This window comes from Urocitellus parryii, chromosome 4 (assembly GCF_045843805.1).
Source record: "Urocitellus parryii isolate mUroPar1 chromosome 4, mUroPar1.hap1, whole genome shotgun sequence".
Classification (NCBI taxonomy): Eukaryota; Metazoa; Chordata; class Mammalia; order Rodentia; family Sciuridae; genus Urocitellus; species Urocitellus parryii.
This window is the reverse complement of record NC_135534.1, coordinates 205,417,018-205,439,062: the sequence shown is the minus strand read 5'-3', so window position 1 is coordinate 205,439,062 and position 22,045 is coordinate 205,417,018.

The window sequence follows — 22,045 nt, the reverse complement described above, 5'->3', positions numbered from 1 at the left end:
GGAAGGGAGATTCGCAGTGGAGCTGGGAGGAGCCAGAAGCCAGGGTCCTGGGTGGTGGGGACCTAAGGGGAGGGGCAGCTGTGCCATAGCCACAGCACTCGGCTCGGGGCTCGCCTTGGAGCTGCGGGAGTGCGACAGCTCCACTCCTGTGGCCTCTCCGGGATCCGGGCAGGGACGGGCTGTGGAGGACACCTACCTCCCTGTTGAGTGGCTGTGTGCCCAGGATCCTGAAATCTTTATTCATTTTTGAGGTCCTGGGGACCCCACCCAAGGCCTCGCACACCCTGGGCAAGCACTGGGCCACTGAGCCACGACTTTGTGAATTTGCTAATTCTTTTTCACCTTGAGACAGGGCCTCGCTCAGTCGCCAAGGCTGGCTTCAAACGGGAAGTCCCCCTGCCTCGACCTGGGCCACCCTGCCAGGTGTTCTTCATCTGCGGCACCTGCCCAGCAAGTCGCCTCAGAGCCCCACAGGACCCAGGAGGAAGGAGCCACAGTGTCCCCATCTTCCAAATGGGTCCTGAAGCTCGGAGGGGGAGCAGCAGTGGCCCTGGGTGGCCAGTGGGTACTTGGCAGAGCAGGAATTCACTGCTCCCGGCTCCCTGGCAGTGCCCCAGGTCCCAGTCATGGATGCCCCCCTTCTCCCCTGGGGAGCAGAGCCCCAGAACCGTCAGGCCTAGGGAAATCTGCAGGACTCAGGTCTGGGCCCAGGGAGCCGGAGACCCCAGGAGCATCTGGCTGTCTTCCCAGGAGGCCCTGGCCAGGGCTCTCGGTCCCCTCAGTGGTGATGGCCCAGCTGTGATTTGGAAATGGTTTGCATTGGTCCCCCAAAAGTTCAGGTAAGGAAGTTCAGTCCCAGGGTGGCTGAGGGGAAGCCTTGTGGGAGGTCATTAGGTCACAGGTCACTGCCCTCAGAAGAGGCTCCTGTAGCTCTTCAGCCACTCCTCAGTTCCCTGCAGAGGGGACTGTTGTAGAAGGAGTGAGCCTGGGCCGAGTCTCTATGGCTTCCTGTCTTGCCATGTGATCTCTTTTACAATTGCTCTTGCCATTGTGATGCCCCCACCAGAGGCTGAACACATGGGCCCATCTGATCTTGGATTTTCAGCCTCTGAAACTGTGAGTTAAACAATCCTCTTTTCTTTATAAAGTATCCAGTCTCAGGTCTTTTGTTATAGCATCAGAAAATGGACTAATTTGGTTTCCATCCCTGTTCTGGGCAGCATGTGGCAGTTGGGATTGGCAGAGATGCACTAGAGATGCACTCACAGTCAGGCTGGAGAGAGTGGCCCCACCATGATCACAAGGGTCCTTGTAAGAGAGAGGCAGGAAGGTCACAGTCAGGGAGACAGAAAGCCCTCTACACTGTGGGCTTTCAAGAAGGAGGATGGGGCCACAAGCCAAGGAAGGCAGGTGGCCTCTAGAAGCTAGAAAAAAACAAACCCACTTCCCACATGCCCTGAAGACACCCTCACTTGGGGACTTCTGACCTCCCAACTGTAAGAGAATTAATTTGTTGTTTGAGTCACTAAATTTTCTGTTATTAGTTATAGCTACTATGGGAAACGGATACGGCGGGATTCACCAGCTTCCTCCCAGCTCTGAGCCAGCGCTAAGGGTCTGGAAGGAAAGACAACCTGTGTGGCCCTGTGCTGTGCACATGGGGCTGCGCGAGACCTCCTGGCCAGGCGGGGTCCTCCTGGAGCCTTTCATGGGGAGCTTCTCTGGACCAAACCAGCCTGTTGGGCGGGCTGAGCCTGCAGGGCATCAGGAAGCTCAGGTCACCAAAGGAGATGCCCCAGAGGAACAGAGCTGCTGGGCTCTGGGGGTCAGGCTGCACTGGCCACCGCCCCTCCCTCTTCCCCAGGGCCTCTGAGCCCTGTGGTCACAAGCTCAGGAGGAGGATCCATTGCCCGGGGTGCGTCACCGTGCCCTTGGGTCAGGGCCCTGTCCCCTCAGTGTCTCCTCTGTAAACGCAGCCGGCCGATGTGAGGAGCTGAGTCCAGGGCCAGGCCTGCCAGCGCCCTGCCAGTGTCTGGGCGCCAGGTGCCGTGTGCACGTCCCTGTGTGGCGGCCCTGCTGAGCACTCCAAAATTCTCCTTGGACTTGTGACCTGCTCGTGGCCCTGCTGCTCCAGGAGGACGTTCAAACCTGCACCCTGGCCCAGGGCCTGCAGCCTCTGCACCTCGTCTGCCCACCGGGTCCTGCCCTCCCCTGGAGGGGCCGTATTCTGCAGGAGGCGGCGGTGGGCCACACTGCTCCCTCCCTCTGGGACACTCTTCCATGCTCCTCCTCACCCACTGGCTCAGGCTTCGGGTGTCGGAAAGATCTGGCCTCCTGCAGCCCGGGGGTCCCCTGCATGGCCACCACGGCGTCTCGCTCCGGGTGCTCCTGATCTCGGCTCTGACCACATCGACAATAACCACTCACCAAGGTCCCTCTTCTCTCGGGCCCCGCGCCTTCGAGGATGGAAACCCAGGGCACCTCACTCTCTCCTGTGCCTGGTGCCCTGCAAGGGGCCTGGCCGGGACAGGGCTCAGGGCACTGGGGGTGAGCCAGGACCTGCTAGGTGGGTGCGCAGCCAGGGTGTGCAGAGGTGGCTCCTGCATTTAGTGCTGGGGGACCAGGGACTGGGACCTGCCTTGGAGCGGGTTGGAAGGAGCCTGCTCAGTGGTGCCTCTGCTCCCAGTCCAGCAGATGGACTTCCTGAGTGGCCTTGCTGTGGGGGAGGGGAGGAAGGGGGTGCCTGTGGCCTGCACCAGGGACAGTTCTGCTCCTTCCTCCCTCCCTGACCTCCCTGTGACCTGCACTGCCCAGCTGGGGCCCCTCCACTGAATGGGAGGAGGGGCAGAGACCTCCCAGGATCACCAGGGCATGCCCCGCCCAGCAGCCCTTCTGTCCAGCCATCTTCTGCCCCCAGATCCTACCTGGGTCCCCGGCCCAGCCAGGAGGAGGTCAGAGGAGGCTGTGGGGGAAGATGGGTGGGGCCCAGCCTGAGCCTGAGCAGATGACCCGTCCCTGCCTCCGAGGCCTGGAGCCTACGGCCCAGGCTGCACAGCTCCCAGCAGGTCACCCGCCTCTCTGACCCTAATCCCTGAAGACTCTCCCCTTTGGCACAGTAAAGGCTCAGAAAGGAGGACTTTGCCACTGGCCTCAGGGTGTCCCCTTCCCTCCTTTCTTTTACTCCTTCCTGAGCTCAGTACAATGCAGATCGCCCCAGCACAGGGCAGGACAGGCCTGTCTGCCTCTGCCCCACAGCCCTGTGCTCAAGACCTTCAGGTGAATCAACAGCCGCCTCACACGATTTCCTGTCTCCTGGCCTCGGTTTCGGACCTGTCAACCACATCAATGAATTGGGTGTCCCCAGGGTCCCTCCAGGTTGGAGGCGAGGGCTGGATACCTGGTCCCTGCTGTGCCTAAACCTGAGCCTAACCCTAACCCTAGCCCTAGCCCTGACCCTAGCCCTCAGCCAAACCCTAACCCTAGACCAGCCCTAGAACTAACCCTAGCCTAACCCTGGCCTAACCCTAGCCCTGCCACTCCTCTGGGAAGCCTCCCCTAGACTGCATCACCCCATTATTGACTGCCTGGGCCTGTGCCTCTCTGTCCCAGCCTCGTCACGGCCAGGGACTTAGATCTGCTGCGGATCAGCGCGTGTATTTGTGCCCACTCCTGCCTGCGCTCTGGCCTGGTTTGGCTCCCTGTTCCCTTGCTCCTGCCCAGCAACGGGCCCGGCGCACAGTAGGTGCTACTGCTAGCAACTCTCCTCGGAGTGGGGGTCTCTGAGGGTCTCTGCAGAGCCTCCTGAGGAGCTGGGGCTGACACAGGGGTGAGTGTGGGGCAGGTGCAGGACTGGGCTTACTCCACAGCGAGGGTCAGAGCCACTCGGGAGCGGTGACATCTGGTTGCACATGCCAACTCCTGCCCTCTGCCCTCCATTGCAACCAGCTCTGAGCGAAAGCCTTTCATTAGCCACATTTTGGAATCCATAGCATTCTCTGTGTTTAGCTCCTCCTGAGAGAGGCTGGTCCTGAGTCCCAGGAGGATCCCATCCCCCACTCATGGCTGTGCCTCCTTGGGCAGAGCCCTTCCCTCTCTGGGCCTTAGCTCTTCACCTATGCTATGGAGGTAAACTAGCCCCACTCTCTGGGGTGGGAGTCAGCGAGGTGACCCTTAGATCTCCTAGCACCATGCTCTGCACCCATGGGAGCCGCTCCCCGGGCGGGCAGTGGCAGCTGTAGATGCACGGGTGTGGTCTCCAGGAGCCCCCAAAGCCACTCTGAGACTGGTCTGCAGCAGGCATTAAGGAGGCAGGTGGGTGAGGGAGCCTGGAGGGGCTGCCTAAAAGGGGTGGGCAGAGAGAGAGAGAGGGAGAGAGAGGGAGAGAGAGAGAGAGAGAGAGAGAGAGAGAGAGAACAGGAGGAAGAGGGAGGCTGGAGGAGAGCCTTCAAAGGAGGAGGGAAGGGAATGAACTGGAAAATCTCAATCCTGCGGCACCAGGAAGCCTGGGCCCAGGGCGAGGGACGGGAGGAGGCAGGGAGCCTGGAGATCCATCCCGGGGCCCAGCCCAGGCACCTCAGGCCCAGAGCTTGCACCTGCCCGAGGAGCCTGGGCTCTGCGCTGCTGTCTGTGTGACAGGCGGGGGCGGGGCGGGTGGGGACATCCTGGCCTCTCTAACCTCAGTTTTCTCCGTGTGCCATGGGAATGGGAGCAGAGAGCAGGGCCTGGATCCCAGGGCTCCCCAACAGAGCACACAGCCAGCCAGCGCGGGTGCAGGCCCAGCTCCGGGAGGCTGAGGACCCTTGAGCCCAGGACCTTGGAGCCAGTCTGGGCAACACAGGGGACCTGTCTCTTAGAAAGAAAGATCCACAAAGAGCCGCAGTCCCCGGGCCTTGAACGACTGACAGACGTCTGTCCATTCAGGTCCAGAGGCAGGGTCCAAGAGCAGGGGGCAGCAGGGGGTTTCCTCTAGGCCATTCTCCCAGCCTGTGGACACCTGCTCCCTGCACCTCCAAGTCCTCCCTCTTGACCGGTCTGACCTCTTCTTACAGGGACACAGGTCATACTGGATTAGGGCCACGGGTGACTGCCTTTCAACTTAATCTTCTCTTTAAAGACCCAGTATCTGCTGGGGGCTTCTAACCAGAGACACTCACGGCTCACAGTTCTGGGGGGAGGTCCAGGACCAAGGTGCCAGGGGTTAGGGGGCTGGTGAGGGCCGCTCCTGGGTGCTGGGTGGGGCCTCCTTCCAGGGGGCAGGACAAGGCCCCTTTGATGAGGCCACTGGTCTGGTTCAGGAGGACACAGCACCTCCTAAAGCCCTCAGTGTTTCCATGTTTGAGTCTGGGGGAGGGGCAGGCGGTCAGACAGCAGCGCCTACCTCCAAATATGGTCACGCTGGTGGCTGTAGGGGTCAGTGCTTGGAGGGACACAATTCCACCCATAACACCTATTTGGGTCTGGGCTTTCCTGAGAACAGGCCCCAAAGCAAGGCCAACAGAGCTGTAGTGGGTTTGGGGGCCACCTGGTGTCAGGGAGGGGCGGGCGGCAGGTGAGGCGGCCGAGGGAAGCACGCCGTGCCCGCTGAGTTCTTCCAGTTAGAAGCCCGGGTGTCCAGGCTCCTGGACCATGTGCCCAGAGGAGGAGAGGGGGAAGCACTGGCCCAGGCCCGTCCCCTTGTTAGCTCCTCTGCACTTGCAGTGGAGCGGGGGCTACGGGGAGCAGGAGTGATCCCCTGGGTGGCACGGAGAAGCCCAGGGCAGGAGAGCCCAGGCTCCCAGGCTGAGGGCGAGGTGCCAGGCTGCGGCTGCACAGAGCGTGTCTGAGCCCGTGGAGCTGCTTCCTGAGCTGGGCCTGGGTTGGGAGGCTGAGGCTCCAAGGGGCTCGGGGTGCTGCTCCGTAGGGTCCACCCCTTGCGGCCCCAGCTGGGCCTTGCCCTCCACTGGGCCGCCCCCTCTGCCCTGCAGGCTTTGCACAAGAGGGTTACTAGGACCAGCTGGGAGCCTGGCAGCCACAGTGGGGGACCATCACCCACTCCTGAACGGTGGCCTGCTGGTCACTGGCCCATGACACGAAGACTCCAGTGTGATCGGAGGCAGCTTGGTTGGGCATCCAGTAGGGCCAATGTTGCGCCCTGTGGAGACCCCATCCCTGTTCTCCTCCCTGTCCTCCCCTCTCCACCTGCCCCGGTGGCCAGGACCTCTCTTCTCACAAACTGTAGGGATGCAAATCCACAAGGGCACAGGGAGGGTCCTGGGGGCTCTGGTCTCGGGATGTTGCAGAGCTGGGATCCCAACATCCTTTTGGGCCCATTGCTCCAGGATACCCACTGTGACCCTCCCTTGCCATCAAATGTGCCTGTGGCCCCAGGGAGTAGGACCTCTCATCCCCAACTGAGCATTCAGAACTGCCTTCTGGATGCAGGGTCGTGGGGTTCTGTCCGTCTGGCTGTCCAGAGGGGAGGTCCAGGGGGGTGGAAGGAGGGTTGTGCTACCCCTGGGGGCCCAGAGGGCAGGTCAAGGAGGGCTCAGCACTGTGGGCATGGCCAACTCCTACCAAACTGACATCTGCCCATTTTACAGATGGGAAGGCTGAAGCTTAGCCCAGGGCCCAGTGCTAGGGCCACAGAGTTGGGTGGACCCAGACCTTGCAAAACCTGAGCCCACTGACCAGGCCTGCTGGCCTACCCCCCTCACAGCTGCCTGAGTTCACATCTCTTTAAAAAGGGGCACTTGTTCTCTGCTGCACTGATCCAGAGCATGTCCAGGAGGCCAAGGCCACCCCAGGTGGCCTTCCTGGGCTCCTGCTATTCAGAGGCTCTCAGAGATGGCCAGCAGCCAGAACCACCCACTAAGGGACAGAACAAGGGGACTCTGAGCCTCTTCAGCCCCATCCCCATGGTCTGGTTCCTACCAGAATACGAAACCCCTTCCAAAGGCTCAGAGAAGGGGACAAGGGTCTGGGGTCACGCAGACCTGAGCTCATCCCTTTTGACCTCAGGTTTGGGATCCTGGGTGAGTCTTGGTCTCTGTTCCTTCATCTCACTTTGTGGGGGACTGAGGGACTCATAGAGGGCCTTGGCCCAGACTGGCTATTAATCCAGAGCCATCATCTCCCAGGGAGCACAAAAATTCTGCTAATGGTCCTTGGTCAACCAAGACACAGAGAGGACGAGGGGCCTGCCTAGGTCACACAGCAGGCCAGACCCAGTCCTGACACCCTGTCCAGTGCTGTCATGGCCTTAGCCCAAAAGATAAGGAAGGTGGGTGTGGGGATTGCGGGGTAAGGCAGAGGAGGGGAAGGGTGGCCTCCTCCTAGTGCTTACTAAGTACGTGTTCAGTGTTCAGGTGGGCAGATGGATGGGCCAACAGGTGGGCCAGACCCTGCTCTGTACTGTCCCAAGCCCCAGCGCCAGGATCCAGAGTGCACCTCTGCAGACCCCTCAGGTTCCAACAGCCTCTTCTCATTTCCTCTGGCTCAGTGCCCTGCTCAGAGCTGGCTGCTCTTGGCTCAATGTGGAGGGAAGAGACGAGAACCTGGGACCTCACCCCAGCTCCATTTGTAAGAGGAGCACACTGAGGCAGGGAGGGGTCTGTCACCTCTGGAATACCCACTGCCCCAGCAGCCACAGTCCTACCTCTGCATGGCCACCGCCACCACAGGGAGCCTGAGGATTCCCCTTCGAGGTTTTTGGAAATGGGGAGGGGGCTGCTCAGCAGATCTCCCGCCAGCCATGCCAGACCCTCCGGCAGATCCCACGCCAGCCATGGGATTCCCAGGAAGTCCTGCTGGCCCTGCTGGCCTCTGAGGAGTGATCAGGGCTCCCTCAGCCCTCTGACCAGAGGGAGGGCCCCCTCCCCTCAGGGAGTCTCTTTTCCTTTTCTCCCTGCCCCTCACGCCCTTCTCCAGGGTCTGATTGCAGAACCCAGGAGCCAGACTCTGTGGCCTTGGAAAGCCTCCTACCCCCAGACTGAGGGGCCCAGGTGGGACTGGCCAGCAACCTTCCTGGACTCGGTGTCCCTGGGGAGGCCTCCAGGACTCTCGTTGGCCTCTGTGTGCACCCCCTCTGCTGCCCTGCGGTCCTCCATCTCTCGCCCTGGTCTTTCCTGGACTCTCCCCAGGGAGACTCTCCACCCATGTCTCCTCTGCTCTCCCTCCTCTGCTCTCCCTCCTCCTGCCCACCCTCGGAGAATGCCAAGTCTGCAGGTTTCCAGCGACCTTGGGAGGCGGCAGCTCAGCTTTGCCGGGGATCCTGGGCGGGTCTCTGGCCCCAGGCCTGGTCCTGGGTGGGTCCTGGGGGCGGCCTCGCACTGCCAGCGCCTTCGCCTCGCTTTCTGCGGGGCTCTTGCCAGGCTGCCCTCTGGGTCTAGCCCCTGCGGACTCTCTTACGCCCCCTTCATTGCAATGCCACTTCCACCATCAGGACCGGCTGGCTGCCGCACCAGCAGGGCCTGGGCCAGCTCGCGGCTGACTGACAGCTCTCGGCAGCCCACCTTGGGAACCCTTGCGTGGCCCCATGTCACGCCTCTGAGCCCCGGGCTCTGCAAGCCCGGGATTGTGCCAGGGGCGCTCGGGCAGACCGAGGCACACCCTGGGCAGAACCCACGTGCCCGCAGCAGCCAGGGGTGGCCGCGTGCGTCGCTGGCCACCACCACAAAAGCCGAGAGGGCCCGGTGGGTGCACCGCAGCCCTGCTGGTGGCGTGGGCAAGCAGAGCCGCCGGCCGACCTCCTCCGACGCCCTGGAAGCCTCCTCCCCAGCCCGCGCTGGTCCGCGGCCCCGGCCCGAGGCGGAGCTCAGCCCGCGCCCACCGGGAGCCGGGAAGGGAGAGAAAAATGAGTTTTCCTGCCGCCCGGTGGCGGTGTCAATTGATCGCGCGCGGGCGGGGGCTGCGCGGGCTGGGGGCCTCGCTCGCAGCTGCTGGCGCACAATTATCGGGAAAAAACTGGGGCGGCTGCTGCGGTGAAATTAGTTATCGATCCCTCGGCGGGGCCGCGGGGCCGCGCTCGGCGCTGACGGCTGCAGACCCTGGCCGGGCCCGCGGGGCGGGTGGGGGCAGCAAGGGCGGCAGGGCGGGCCTCCCGGCCTCCCGGCCTCCCGGCCTCCCCGGCCTCCTCCGCCCTTCGCCCTCCGCTCTTCGCCCGCCCTGGGCCGCCGCGTTCTCCTCTCCCATTCATCCCACCGCGGTATCGACCCTCAGCCGACCCGGCGCCCCCTCCACTGCCCTCTCCTCCCCCAGTGCGCCTCCCCTAGACCTCAGGGTGCCGCGGGGCGGAGCCAGCCCGGTCCTCCGCACACCCACCCGGCTCTCTCTCTCGGAGCCTCAGTTTCCTCATCTGTAAACTGGGGTGAAACTGGGCGGTGATTGTTCCTGCTTCTCGCTGTGGAGAGGGTTCCTGGGAAGCGCCTGCACTTGCTGAGGGTACCCAGCTGGAAGCGGAAGCGTGCTGGGGCTTGACCTTGAATTACATGATTATTCCAGCCCCTCTAGGAGATGGCTTGGAGAAGAAATTAAGTTCAGAGAGGGGAGACCCCTGGCCCAGGGACACACAGCAAGCAAGCACACCCAAAACGCCAGAACCAGGCTATAGAGGGCTGGGGGTGGGATGGAAGAGGTGGAAGGGCAGGAACAGCTGGAGGTGACTTCTGGCACTGGGGACCCTGCCACCTGCTGCAGAGGGGGCAGGTCTTATCACAGAGCCAGGGATGAAGGATGGGGAAGGAGAATCAGTTCAGGGTCCCCAGGCTTCCCCCAGCCAGTGGCTCTGCAGCCTCCAGATAGGAGGGAAGTGGGGCAGAAAGAGGGGAGGGGAGGGAAGGCTGGAGGAGGAGGCCAGAGGAGGAGGCCAGCCACCCCCTCCTTTCCCAGCCCAGACCTGGGGAGACAGGCTCCAGGCTGGGGCAGGGGATCTGAGTACTAAACTTCCCCCTTCACTCACCAGGGGGTGACCTGGAGCAAGCCTCTGTCCCTTTCCAGGCTTCCTACAGAGAGGGGCTTGACCTTATGGCCCCCAAGGCTCCCCTGGGCTCTGTTGGCCCCCTGCTGCCACAGCGCATCCTCCTCAAGCCCCTGCTCTGAGCCTGGAGCTGTGCTGGGTACAGTGGCAGAGCTGAGGACAAAACCCACCCCTCTCCTGTCCCCTTAAGACACAACAGGGACCAAGCATCATTCCACAGTCATGTCCCTGTGTGTGGTGAACTGGGGGAACAGCCGGGTAGGATGGGCTGGGGAAGGGGTGACACTGGGTGAGACTGAAGGTGGTGGCAGCAGGGACAAGGGAGACGCTCATACAGGGAGAAGGGCACTGCCCAGGCTGATCCCGAAAGAACTCAGGAAGCCCAGCACAGTGGCCATGCCCGTAATCCCAGCATCTAGGGAGACTGAGGCAGGAGGATCCCAAGTTCAAAGCCAGCCTCAGCAACTTAGCGAGGCCCCGTCTCAAAATGAAATATAAAAAGCACTGGGGATGGGCTCATGGTTAAGTGCCCCTGGGTTCAGCCCCTGGCATCTAAATAACATCCGCCTCCAGGGCCAGAAGTCTCCTCTCAGAAGATAAGAGGACCCAAGGAAGCCCCGCTAGAGGGCAGGGACAGGGTCGACATGGTGAGAGCGTGGCCGGGGGCCACTGTGGGCCTGGGCTTTGTCCCACCCGGGTTAGACTCCCTCATGAAGGCAGGAGCACTGGGAGGGTTTAAGCAGAGGGTGCCAGGGTCAAGTTCAGCCCCTGCTGGGAGCCTGTGGGATGCCCTTCATCCACGGGCTTGGCATACGGAGATCCTGCACTGGAGGCCTGGCTCTGTGTGTGGGCTTTCTGGGCCTCAGCTTCCCTTTCTGTAAGATAGAGACGATGACTTGTGCTGTGGGATGGCTGTGGGCTTGGGTGACAGGCCTGGGTTTGTCCTTCCTGAACAGCCCTGGACCTTGGGCCGTGCTAACAGATGGCTTGATCAAATGTGCAGGCCAGTCCCCTGCAGCCTCCCACTGTCCTGGCTCCAGGATAGGGGCTCAGAGGTGGTCCTCAAGATCCAGACGAGGAGTGGGTGCAGTGACGCACTCCTGTAATCCCAGCAACTCGGGAGGCCGAGGCAGCGGCAGCCCAATTTCAAAGCCAGCCCCAGCAATTTAGCAAGGCCCTAAGCAACTTAGTAAGACCCTGTCTCAAATAAAAGGAGAGAGGCTGGGGACGGGTAAGCACCCTGGGTTCAATCCCTGATACCAAAAAAAAAAAAAAAAATCCAGACAGGTCCCTGCTGGGATGGGAGGTGGCAGCCACTCTGCTGACCAAAGGAGCCCTGGCCTGATGCTGAAGGGCGGGGGGGCTGGGGGCCTAGGAGGCCCGCTGTTCCTGCCTCCCCTTTTGGGGCCTGGGGACCCTTACTAGTGTGAGGAAATGAGGGGTGGCCTGGGGGAAGGGAATCAAGCTGAGGAAACCGTACCCCTTGCTGGTGGCAACAGGGGACAAGCTGACCTGTGGGGACGGGGATAAAAACTGTCCCCCACCAGCTTCCAGGGTCCCATCCAGATGTGTTACAGGGGCCCACTTTGTCCAGATGTCCACTAGTGAACACCTCAGGTGTGCCGCTGGCTCCCTGCTCTGCACCCGGTGGCTGGCGAACTGCAGCCTGTCAGGTAGGGGCCAGGATTCTACTGGGCAGAGGGCAAGAGTGAGGCCCAGGAGAATGGAGGCTCCCCGGAGGCCTTCCCTTCCAGGGCTGGGGAGGTTCTGCCCCCAGCGCCCCAGGGCTCAAGGGCCCACCTTGCCAGTTCCTGGGATTCCTGACCTAGAAGAGCTCCTGCTAAGGGGACACTGAGAGAGGACACGTTGGCCCCTAAGCCTCTGCTCCCCATCCCCCCACCAGGGAGGAAAACGGAGGCACAGAGAAAATAAGGGGCACGGCCACACCTCCCAGGAGTGACAAGTGTTTTCTGTGACAACCTCCTCCCCTGCCCTCTGCCAAATCTGACAGTCCGCCTCCAGCAGAGGGGTCCAGGGGGAAAGCGGGAGGAGACCAGAGCCCCGCCCGGCCCCGCCCACCTTCCGCCTGCCCCCCCCCACCGTGATATCCTGCCACAGGGGACTCCTGGCCATTCCCAGCACTTGCTGTCACCCTCTTCCTCTGAGCCTTCGCCCAGGCTGTTCCCAGTATTCCACCTCGCCATCTCCGCCATCTCCGAGCTGGGCACCAGGGGGGTGGCTGAGCACCAGGGCTGTGGTCCCTGCCCTCAGGTAGCTTCCTGTGGAGTGTGGAACATGCGCATGCGTGTGTGTCCACAGAGGTGGGTCAGTGCCTCTAGTTGGGCTTGTACAGTAAGCGTGCAGATATCTGAGGTCACTGTGTATCTGTGTGTACGTCCCTGTAGGTGTATAAGCGTGCATGCCTGTGTGCGTGGCATGACTCCACGCGTTTTGCTAAACTTGCACGTACAGGTGCACAAGTATGAACAGCACCGTACACACATGACTGGGTGCGCCTCTACATGGATGTGCATGTTCGCGTGCACATCTGCACTTGCCCGTGTCTGTACGTGGTCATCAGCGCACACTTACATGAAAGTGCACATTTCTGCATGTGAATGGGCTTCTCCACAGATGTGTGGAGTCGTGTGGCTGCGTGTGGAAGGGCGGAGCCTGTTTGTGATCTTGGTGCCTGATCTTGGTGCACACCTCATGGTTGGTCGTCCTGTGCCCGTGGTGGCTCTTTCACACGCTTCTGTACATCAGTGTGGGTGGCTCCCCAGGCACTTGCACACCCAGGTGCTGCTGCTTGTTCCATGCCCGTGTTGGCGTTTGCGCGCCCTCAGCACACGCACAGAGCCCTGGGTGTGCGGCACCGCACTCTGCCCCGGGAAGGGGGTGCTTTCCTGGGCTCTGCAAGCGCTAGAGGACAGAGAGGACAGGGTGGGGCTTGGCTCCGCCTGCTGAGGCCAGCCAGGGCCGCCAGCTGCCCCTCACTCAGCTGGGGTTGGGGAATGGCCTCCAGGGCTGGGGGCAGGAGACAGCAGGTGGCCTTTGCCAGCAGGCTGAGGCCTCCCCTGGGCCCCTTGCCCAGGGACGTGCTGCTGCCACCGTGTCCACCGTGTGTGCTTCGCACACCTGCGCCCTGGGCCTCTCCACCTGCAGAACCCACTGCGCTGCCAGGCTCTGGGGTCTGGCTTCTCCCGACTTTTTCCACATCCAGGGCCCTGGCTTCAAGGCCTAGGCTGGGGCTGGGCCCAGACGCTCCTCCCAGGCAGCTGGAGCCCGCGCCAGGCCACATGACAAGCACCCCTCCCTGGGCTGCCCTCCTGGGTGAGTGGGGGAGCCTAGCTCATGGAAACCAGCGGCCCCGCCTCTCTCTCTCTCTCTCTCTTTCTCTCTCTCTCTTTACAGCACTGGAGGTTGGACAGGAGCACTCTGCCACTGAGCCCCATCCCAGTCCTTTTTATTTCTTCTTCTTATTTTTTAATATTTATTTTTTTAGTTATAGGTGGACACAATATTTTATTTTTATGTGGTGCTGAGGATCAAACCCAGTGCCTCACACATGTTAGGCCACTGAGCCACAACCCCAGCCCCTCAGCCCTCCTTTTTATTTTTAAATTTTGAGACAGGGCCTCATGAAGTCGCTGAGGGCTGGCCTCAAACTGGTGGTCCTCCTGCCTCGGCCTCCTGAGTCCCCGGGGCTGCAGGTGCACAGCTTCTCTGTCTCCCTCTCCCATGGCAAGTCCAGACTAAGTCTGTGCGGCCTGCCACCCACATGTCTACCCCTCCCTGAAGTCCCTTCCCTCTGTGGCTCTGGCTGCTCTTGCCCTGGGTTAGCCACTCACAAAATCTTCCCGGAAGACGTTGGGTCCCCCGGAATCCTCTCTCCCTACTTGAAGTCTCCCTCCTGGGCACTACAAGGTCACCTGGTCAGCCTGCTGGCCCGCCCTCCCTGTGGCCGCACCCATCTCTGCCACCAGCCCTCCCTCTCCCCAGAAGGGCCCGGGCTTGCCACCCTCTCCCAGGCCTCTGTCCCTGTCCTCCTGTCCAGCTGGACGGTGGATCTCCACAGACCTGACCAGTCTCTGCTCAGCCCTCCCTGTCCAGTCAGGCCCCCAGCCAGGAGCCGGGACCCCCCAGCCCCGCTCCTCCAGCCACTGCCAAGGGCTTGTGTGAGGAGCTTCTTGGCCAACAGGTGTCCTTCAGCTGGGAGACATCTGGAGGCATGTCTTCCCGTCCCCTTGCTCCCCAGCCGGGGGCCCAGCCCAGGGCCTTGCTCGTGGCAGGCGAGTGCTCTGCTGCTGGTGCCTCCCCGGCTCTTCTTACATCTCCTTTGGGGATGGGGTCTCCCCGGGTTCCCCAGGCTGGCCTCACACCTGCTCTCCTCCTGCCTCAGACTCCCAGGTCCTGGGATTCAAGGAGGGCACACGGGACATGGCATTTTTGCTGTGTCCTTGAGTTGACAGATCTTTTCTTCTGCCTTGTCTGATCCATGAAGCCCATTCTGTGTGTTTTTTCATGTCAAGCACCGTCCTTTTCAACCCTAAAAGTTCAATAAGGATCTTTTAATGTCTTCCGTGGTTTTTTTTCTTTGTTCTCTTTAGTACACGGCGGTAGAGTGTGTCTGGACCTGTCTACACACGTGGAGCACACTTCCCGCTCCTGTGGCTGTCCTGCCGGGCGTTACACGGCCGTGTACGTGAACATGGGAAAGTGAGGTCCGATTCTCTCCATCGTATCTTCTGTGTCTTGACTTGACTTTTTGAAAATACAGAATGCAGTTTTGACAACTGCTGTAGAGCCCCGTTGGTTCGAATCCTGGTGTCCATCTGGGTCACAGCGTCCTCCTCTTCATGCCTGGTGACTTTGTAGTGAATGCCGGACGTTGTGCATTTTGGACATTTTTGTGTCCATCTGAATCTTTTTGAGTTTGGTTCTGGGAAACAGTTACGTTACTTGGGAACCAACTGATGCTTTTGGGTCACGTTTTAGGATTGGTTCAGTGGGTCCGTGTCCATCACCCACCTCAGAGGTGACCCCTTCCTGAGTGGACTTCCCAGCATCCTCTGAGGGGGACTCTTCCAGTCTGCCTGGTGGGAAGGAACTATTCTAGCCGCAGGTGAACCCTAGGCATGCTTCCCTCGAATCCTCTAAAATAATTTTTTCTCCAGTCTTTTGTGTTTTTTCCTCCATATTTTTTATTGGTGCCTCATAGTTACACAAAATAGTGGGATTTGTTGTGACATATTTGTACCTGCACACAATGGAACAACATAATTATGCCACTCTTCAGCATATACCCAAAGGACTTAAAATCAGCATACTCTACTGACGCAGCCACATCAATGTTTATAGCAACTCAATTCAAAATAACTCAACAAGGGAACCAACCTAAATGCCTTTCAATAGATGAATGGATAAAGAAAGTGTGGTACACATACACAAAGGAATATTACTCAGCCTTAAAAAAGAATAAAATTATGGCATTTGCCAGTAAATGGATGGAGCTGGAGGATATTATGCTAAGTGAAGTAAGCCAATCCCCAAAAAACTAAAGGCCGAACATTCTCACTGAAATGCGGATGCTGACTCACAACAAGGGGTGGGGGAGAATAGAAGTTCATCGATTAGACAAAGGAGAATGACCGAAAGAGGGGATGGGAATGAGAAAGAGTGGAATGAATCAGAACTCACTTCCTGTGTTCCTATGTGAACACACAACCCGTGTGACTCCACACCATGACAACCACAAGAATGGGCACTTTTGCTCCGTGTACGGATGATAAGTCTACTGCTGTGGATATCTAAAAAGATCATACAAAAATTAGAAAAAAGAAAGAACAATAGAATTCAGTCAATTTTGTGCCTCCCCTTTTCCCTCTCCCTGGGTCCCTTTCCTCAATTCTACTGGTCTCCTTTTGATGTTCATGAGACCCCCCCTCCCTCTGAATTTACTTTTCCTTTTTCCTCTCTAGCTTCTAAAATTGAGAGAAAAATATGACCCTTGACCTTCTGAGTCTGGACAGTGCCCCCAAGTCCCACCCATTTTCCTCCACGTGACATGATTTCATTCTTCCTTCTGGGAGAGTAAAGCTCCCTGTGTGCCTACCCCACACTTCCTCTGTTGACGGTTCCGCATTTTAGCCATTGTGAATTGTGCTGCTGTAAACACGGGTGTGCGTGTGTGACTATTGCATGCTGACTTTAACTCTTTTTTTTTTTTAATTTTTTTTGTTTAGAGAGAGAGAAGAGAGAGATGGAGAGAGAATTTCAACATTTTATTTTTCAGTTATTGGCGGACACAACATCTTTGTTTGTATGTGGTGCTGAGGCTCGAACCGGGGCCGCACGCATGCCAGGCGAGCGCGCTACCGCTTGAGCCACGTCCCCAGCCCCTGACTTTAACTCTTTAGGATGAAGGACCAGGAGTGGTACAGCCGTTTCTCCAGCCTTTTGGAAATCAGTGTGTCAGTCAGACACAGCGGCATGCACCTGTGATCCAAGCTATCTGGGAGGCTGGGGCAGGAGGATGGCACCAGTGACTTTAGAATCTATCAGCTTTTCTCCCCCTCTCACCAGCCCGACCCCCTCTCACCTGGGCGACATTCAGAGTGGCCAGGCCCAGGCAGCAGTGGCCAGAGCCATCTTTCCAACAACCCCCTCCCCAGATGCAGACCGTTTGCTCCTCGTGTTCTCTGGGTGGATTCCAGCTCCTCCATGGCTCATCAGGTCCACTGAAGGCTCTTCTGGAGGCCTCTGGTGGGCGAGGCCTGCTCCAGGCCCCTCCAGCTCCTGGGGAGGGTAGGCAAGCTCCCCTGCTGGCACCGCTCCCAGCTGCCCTGGGTGGTGTGGGGGTCTAGATGGAGCCTCCTGAGGCCAAGAGCCTGCCTGGTCCCCTCTGGGCCCTGTCTCAAAGACCTGAATGAGCAGAACAGAACAGGACAAGGGACGAGGCTCATCAGACAGGGCTCCCAGCCAGGGGAGGCCAGGACTAGGGGACCCTGCTTCCTCCCAAGTGCTGCCTCACTCACCAGGTGGAGCCCTGAGTCACCCACCATGGCAGAGTGGCTCCCCAGGCCTCAGCTGGCTCCCACTGTCACAGGCTCCCCGTTCCCACAGCCCCGTGATGACTGCCAATCGTGCTGAACTCGTCCTGTGGCTGAGGGGGTAGCGAGGCCCAGCGCTGGGCTGGCCAGTCCAGAGAGCTGCCCCCAGGTTGCTTGGCACCTCAGTGGCAGAGCCCAGCCCTTGAGGGGAACTTGGTTCTGTTTTTCTGGGCTCTGGGGAGGAGCAGAGAGGAGGAGTCCCCACAGCAGGTGACCTGGAGGGATGGCTGGGGCCTCCGGTGTGCCCAGGACTTCCCTGGGTCTGGTAGGTCCCAGGGTTCAGAACCCACCAAGAGAGAGGAAGGCGAGGGAGAGGGTCTCTCTGAATGCCCACATACTCCACTGAGGGGGGCGTCGTCGGGCGTGGTGGGGTGACTCAAGGTCAGCTGGAGGTCAGACCCTGTCCTCCTTAATTGTTCATTGACCAGGCAGGTCTAGCATTGGGCTCGTGGCCCAGAGGCTGGGCAGATTCCTCAGGAGCCAGGCGTGGCCTGCTGGAGCCGGGAGCCAGCGCGGAAGGTCCCCGACTCACACTGGCAGAGAGCAGGGCCCTGGAGGTCCTGCTGCAGGGGTGGGGACTACTGGGGTGCTCCGTGCAGTGCAGGGGCCTTCCGGGGGCTGAGGAGCTCAGACGAGACCCCCAGGCCAGCGTGGGGAGGTCAGTCCAGCTGCCTGGAGAGGAGAGGTCCCAGAGGGGGCCAGCACCGTGCGCTGCACCCCAGCCTGCCGCCCCGCCCCACCGGGCTCAGCCCCTGTGACATGCCCTGCTTCCTCCCGCCCTTGCCTCCCTTCACAGGGGACCGCACTGGGGACTTCCTCCAATGGTCCTCAGTGGCCCTGAAACCCCTGGCCCTGGGCCTGGACACGGCAGGAAGAAGTCGGACAGCGGGGCCTGAAGGGGGAAGAAAAGGGCCGGAGGACGGGTCCCGGAGGAGCAGCCGAGGGGCCCGTGGGGGGGTGGGTGCCCAGGAGACTCCAGGGGCCAGCCATGGGGCCTGTCCTGGCCTGCACTGGGAGGGGACAGCCCAGGCTGAGGGTGGGAAAGGGGTGGGAGGGGGGAGGCAGTTCTGCGAGGCCAGGAAGGGAGGCCAGGAAGGCAGGAGAGCGCTGCCTGGAGGTGGGGGTGGGACAGGGACGGTCTCTGGAGAGTGGAGAGGCCTTCAGAGGACACCACAGGGGGTTCAGTGACTGTGTCACTGTGTCACTGTGTGAGGACTGGGTGTGGGCGTGTGGCTGCTCCCCGCCTGCCTCCCCCTCCCTGGGGGCCCCTCACCTCCTCCCCTGCTCTGAGGCTGAGCAGCTGGCCTGGCTGGATGGCCTTGGGCCAAGATGGTTCTTAGTATTGAAATCCCCCCAAACCCATACTCTAGACGTCCACAGCCCTTGTCCTGCCACTCCAGGCTGGAGAACCCACAGCTGGGCCACCTCAGTGGGGTCAATAAGGGAAGTGAACCGCTCCAGGTCCCTCAAGCCGGCCTCGGCATTGCGGCCACCTCAGACCCGGCCTCCTGGGCAGCCTCCTTGGGCAGCCTCCTTTGGCCTGGCTGGACACTCAGTGCTCCCCCCGCACCCAGGGACCGAATCTGGATCCTGACAGTGGGTCTAGAGTTGGGGTCACCACTCTGGTCAGCGCAGCAGAAGGTGAGGGGACAGGGCCCCTGGGGGCCTGGGGATGGCGGTGTGAGTGTGGCCCCAGCTGGGAGCTTCCAGGGCGGCTGGGCACAAAGGCTGTGGCGGGGCTGCTCTGCCGCTGGAGACAGGAAGCGGGATTTCAAAGGGTTTCGCCCTTTGTTGCCCGACGGCCCCACCCCCGCCCCCGGAGAGGGCCACAGGCTCGGGTTACAGCCAGCTGCCCAGCCAGCCACTGCTGTCCTCACGCGGTCCACCTCGTTCCCTCCCTGGGACCCTTCCAACTCCGGCCCTCAAGAGGGAGACTACAGGAGCTGGGAGGGGAAGAGAAAGGGGGACCGATGGGACCCCAGACTCCGACCCAGACAGTCCTGGGGGGATGGGGCTTGGGGTCTTTGTCTGACTTGGGCCCAAACCTCGCACAGAGATCCAGGGTGCAGGCAGGTGGGCTGGACCCAGGTCCTCTCCGAGAACCTCAGACCGGGCTTCGCCTTCTTTTTAACATTTTTTGAGGTATATTTTACACTTGGTAAAATGCTGTCATCTTTTTTTTTTGGTGGGGGGAGGGTACCAGGGACTGAACTCAGGGGCACCTGACCACTGAGCCACACCCCCAGCCCTATTCTGTGTTTTACTTAGAGACAGGGTCTCCCTGAGTTGCTTAGGGCCTCGCTTTTGCTGAAGCTGGCTTTGAACTCTTGATCCTCCTGCCCCAGCCTCCCAAGCCACTGGGTTACAAGCCTGCGCCAGCTTGGTGGCAGATGCTGTCATCTTAAGCCCAGAGCTGCATGATTTCTTACATTTGTGTCACCAGGAGCAAGACACAGAATGTTCCTGTCTCTCCAGAATGTTCCCTGTGGCCCTTCCCAGTCTCATGCCCACCTCGACTAACCCCCAGGCTGACCTCAGTCCTCGGGCCTTCTTGTCCATGGACTTGCAAGCTGCTGTGCACTGGAACCTGGCTTCTCTTGCTAGGTACTATGTTTGGAGGATCCATCGTCATTGCCTGCCTTACTAGCTAGCTGTCCTTTTTAATGGCTCCGCAGAATCTCACTGTTTGGCCCCTCTCCTGTCAGTGACCACGTGGGTTGTTTCTGCCCGTGAGTCCAGTGGGTGAGCTGCTGTGGGTGCCCGTGGACCTGCGTTTGTGGAGTTGGAGGCTGGAAGTGACGTTTCGGTTCATTGCCTGATTCCCGGCTGACTGGGAGCCTCAGAGGCCCAGGGCCTTTGCATGTGCATTCCCTCACCCCAGACACTCTGCTCCCTGCCCTTGCTATAACCAGCTTTTCCTCCCGGACACGCCCTCCTCACCCCCCTGGTCTCAAGATGTCTCTTTCCTTCTTGGCTTTTGTGGCGCTTACTGCCATTGGCTGCCCTAGGCTGTCTCCTTCCTGAGGCCTCCTGCGGAGGCTGCTGCCCTGGGAAGGCAGGCTCTTGCCCTCCATGTGGCCCGGTGCTGGGCCCTGGCTGACAGTGGTCCGGCATCTGCAGGTGCATCTGTTGGGAGGAGGGGACCCTGCTGGACCGAGGTGCAGCTCGCCCTGGGGAGGCCGCCTGCCCCTGAGGCCCTCAGCCTGCATGCCCAGGGGCGGGAGACCTGTGGGCCAGGCCCACACCTCTCCTACCAGTGTTTTGTGTCAAGAATGAGTGGAGGGCCCCCGTGGTGGGACTGCCTTGGCAGACACACCTGCAGCCACTTCTGCGCTATGCAGCTGGGCCGCCTTGTCTGCTTTACTAACACAGGTTCAGGGGGAGACTCCCTGCTGAAGGGAGGTGTGGAAATCACGCTGTGGGCTGTGGGGGCCACCGAGGGTTCTGGAGGTCATGACGTGGAGGTGGCAGTTTGGCCTGGGTTGGGAGGCAGACGATGGCCTTCGATGGCTTCACACCAGCCTCGTGTGGGCTTGGAAGCGGCAATGCTCATTTGCAGGGTGGCTTTCTGTCTGGGAGCAGAGAGGAAAGACCCATGTGACCGCGGAGCCTTGGAACCTCAAGGAGCCCAAGCAGCCTGTTGGGGTAGCACATGGGGAGCAGCAGGCCTACTCTGAAGTGGGGTCACTGGCCCCCATGGAGGGCATTGGTGCCGAAGGCAAACCTCTGGACAGGGTGCTCTCCACAAGAGCACTAGAGGAGCCGGGCTTCCTGCTGCTGAGCTTCCAGGGCCCTGGGGTTGAGCCAGCAAGGGAAAGGGTCTTGCCCGTGGCCGGCCACTCAACTGGTTGGAGGCAGAGGCCAGATGAGAAGCAGGTGCTCAGAATCCAGAACAGAGGTGGCCCCTAAAGACAACCTCCCCAACATTGAGCCCTTCCTTCGCAGTGGCTGGCATCTCCCCTTTACCTGCTAGGCTGCCACCCAGGCAGGGTGCCCAGGCAAGGGCAGGAAAGGTGTTTGAGGCCCCGTGTAAGTTCTGCAGGGCACTGGGGAGGCTGGCTGGGTCGCCCTGCCCCCAACCACGGAGCTCTGGGGTGGAGATCAATCAGTGTCTTCTTCAGCACATTCAGGAGTCGGTGGGGTGGCGCACCTGTCATCCCAGTGGCTCTGGGGGATGGCTGAGGCAGGAGGATCAGGAGTTCAAAGCTGACCTCAGCAAAAGTGAGGAGCTAAGCAGCGCAGTGAGACCCTGCCTCTAAATAAAAACAAAATAGGGCCGTGAACGTGACTCAGTGTCGGGTGCCCCTGAGTTCAATCCTTGGTACCAATAAATAGATAGATAGATAGATAGATAGACAGACAGACAGACAGATACTTGAGGAGGCTGGGGGTGCAGCTCAGGGGTTTAGCGCTTGTCTCGAATGCACAAGCCCTGGGTTCCCACCCCAGCGCCACACACATGCGTGCACACACACGCACACATGCACACACACGCACACACACACAGAGTTGACTGGTCCTTAGTGTGTGCCAGTGAACAGGTGAGCAGGTGGGCATGGTACCTGTAGTCAGGTCAGCAGGTCCAGTATCTTACAGCCTCAGCAGAAGCTACAGGCCGGTGCTCTGACGGGGGTCACGGGCTGTGTGGGAGGGTGCAGGACAGGACCAGGAAGAGAGCCAGAAATGACCAGAGGGGGGAGGGGTCATAAGCTGTCCTAGGTCAGGAACAGCCTGTGCCAAGGCCTGGGGGCAGGTGGGAACTGGAACCCAGGTGGGACAGTGTCCCCAGAGCCCCAAAGAAGCTGCCCCAAACCGCGGCTAACCAACTGGCCGCTTGCGGTCGGGTTCCTCTGCTGTTCATTGCAGAGCTGCTGGTGTTTCAGTGAGAACACCTGGCGGAGGGAGAGGTGGGGACAGCTTGTGAGAATACAGACCCTGAGCCACAGCCCTCGGCGGGACCCAGTGATCTGCTGGACTAGTG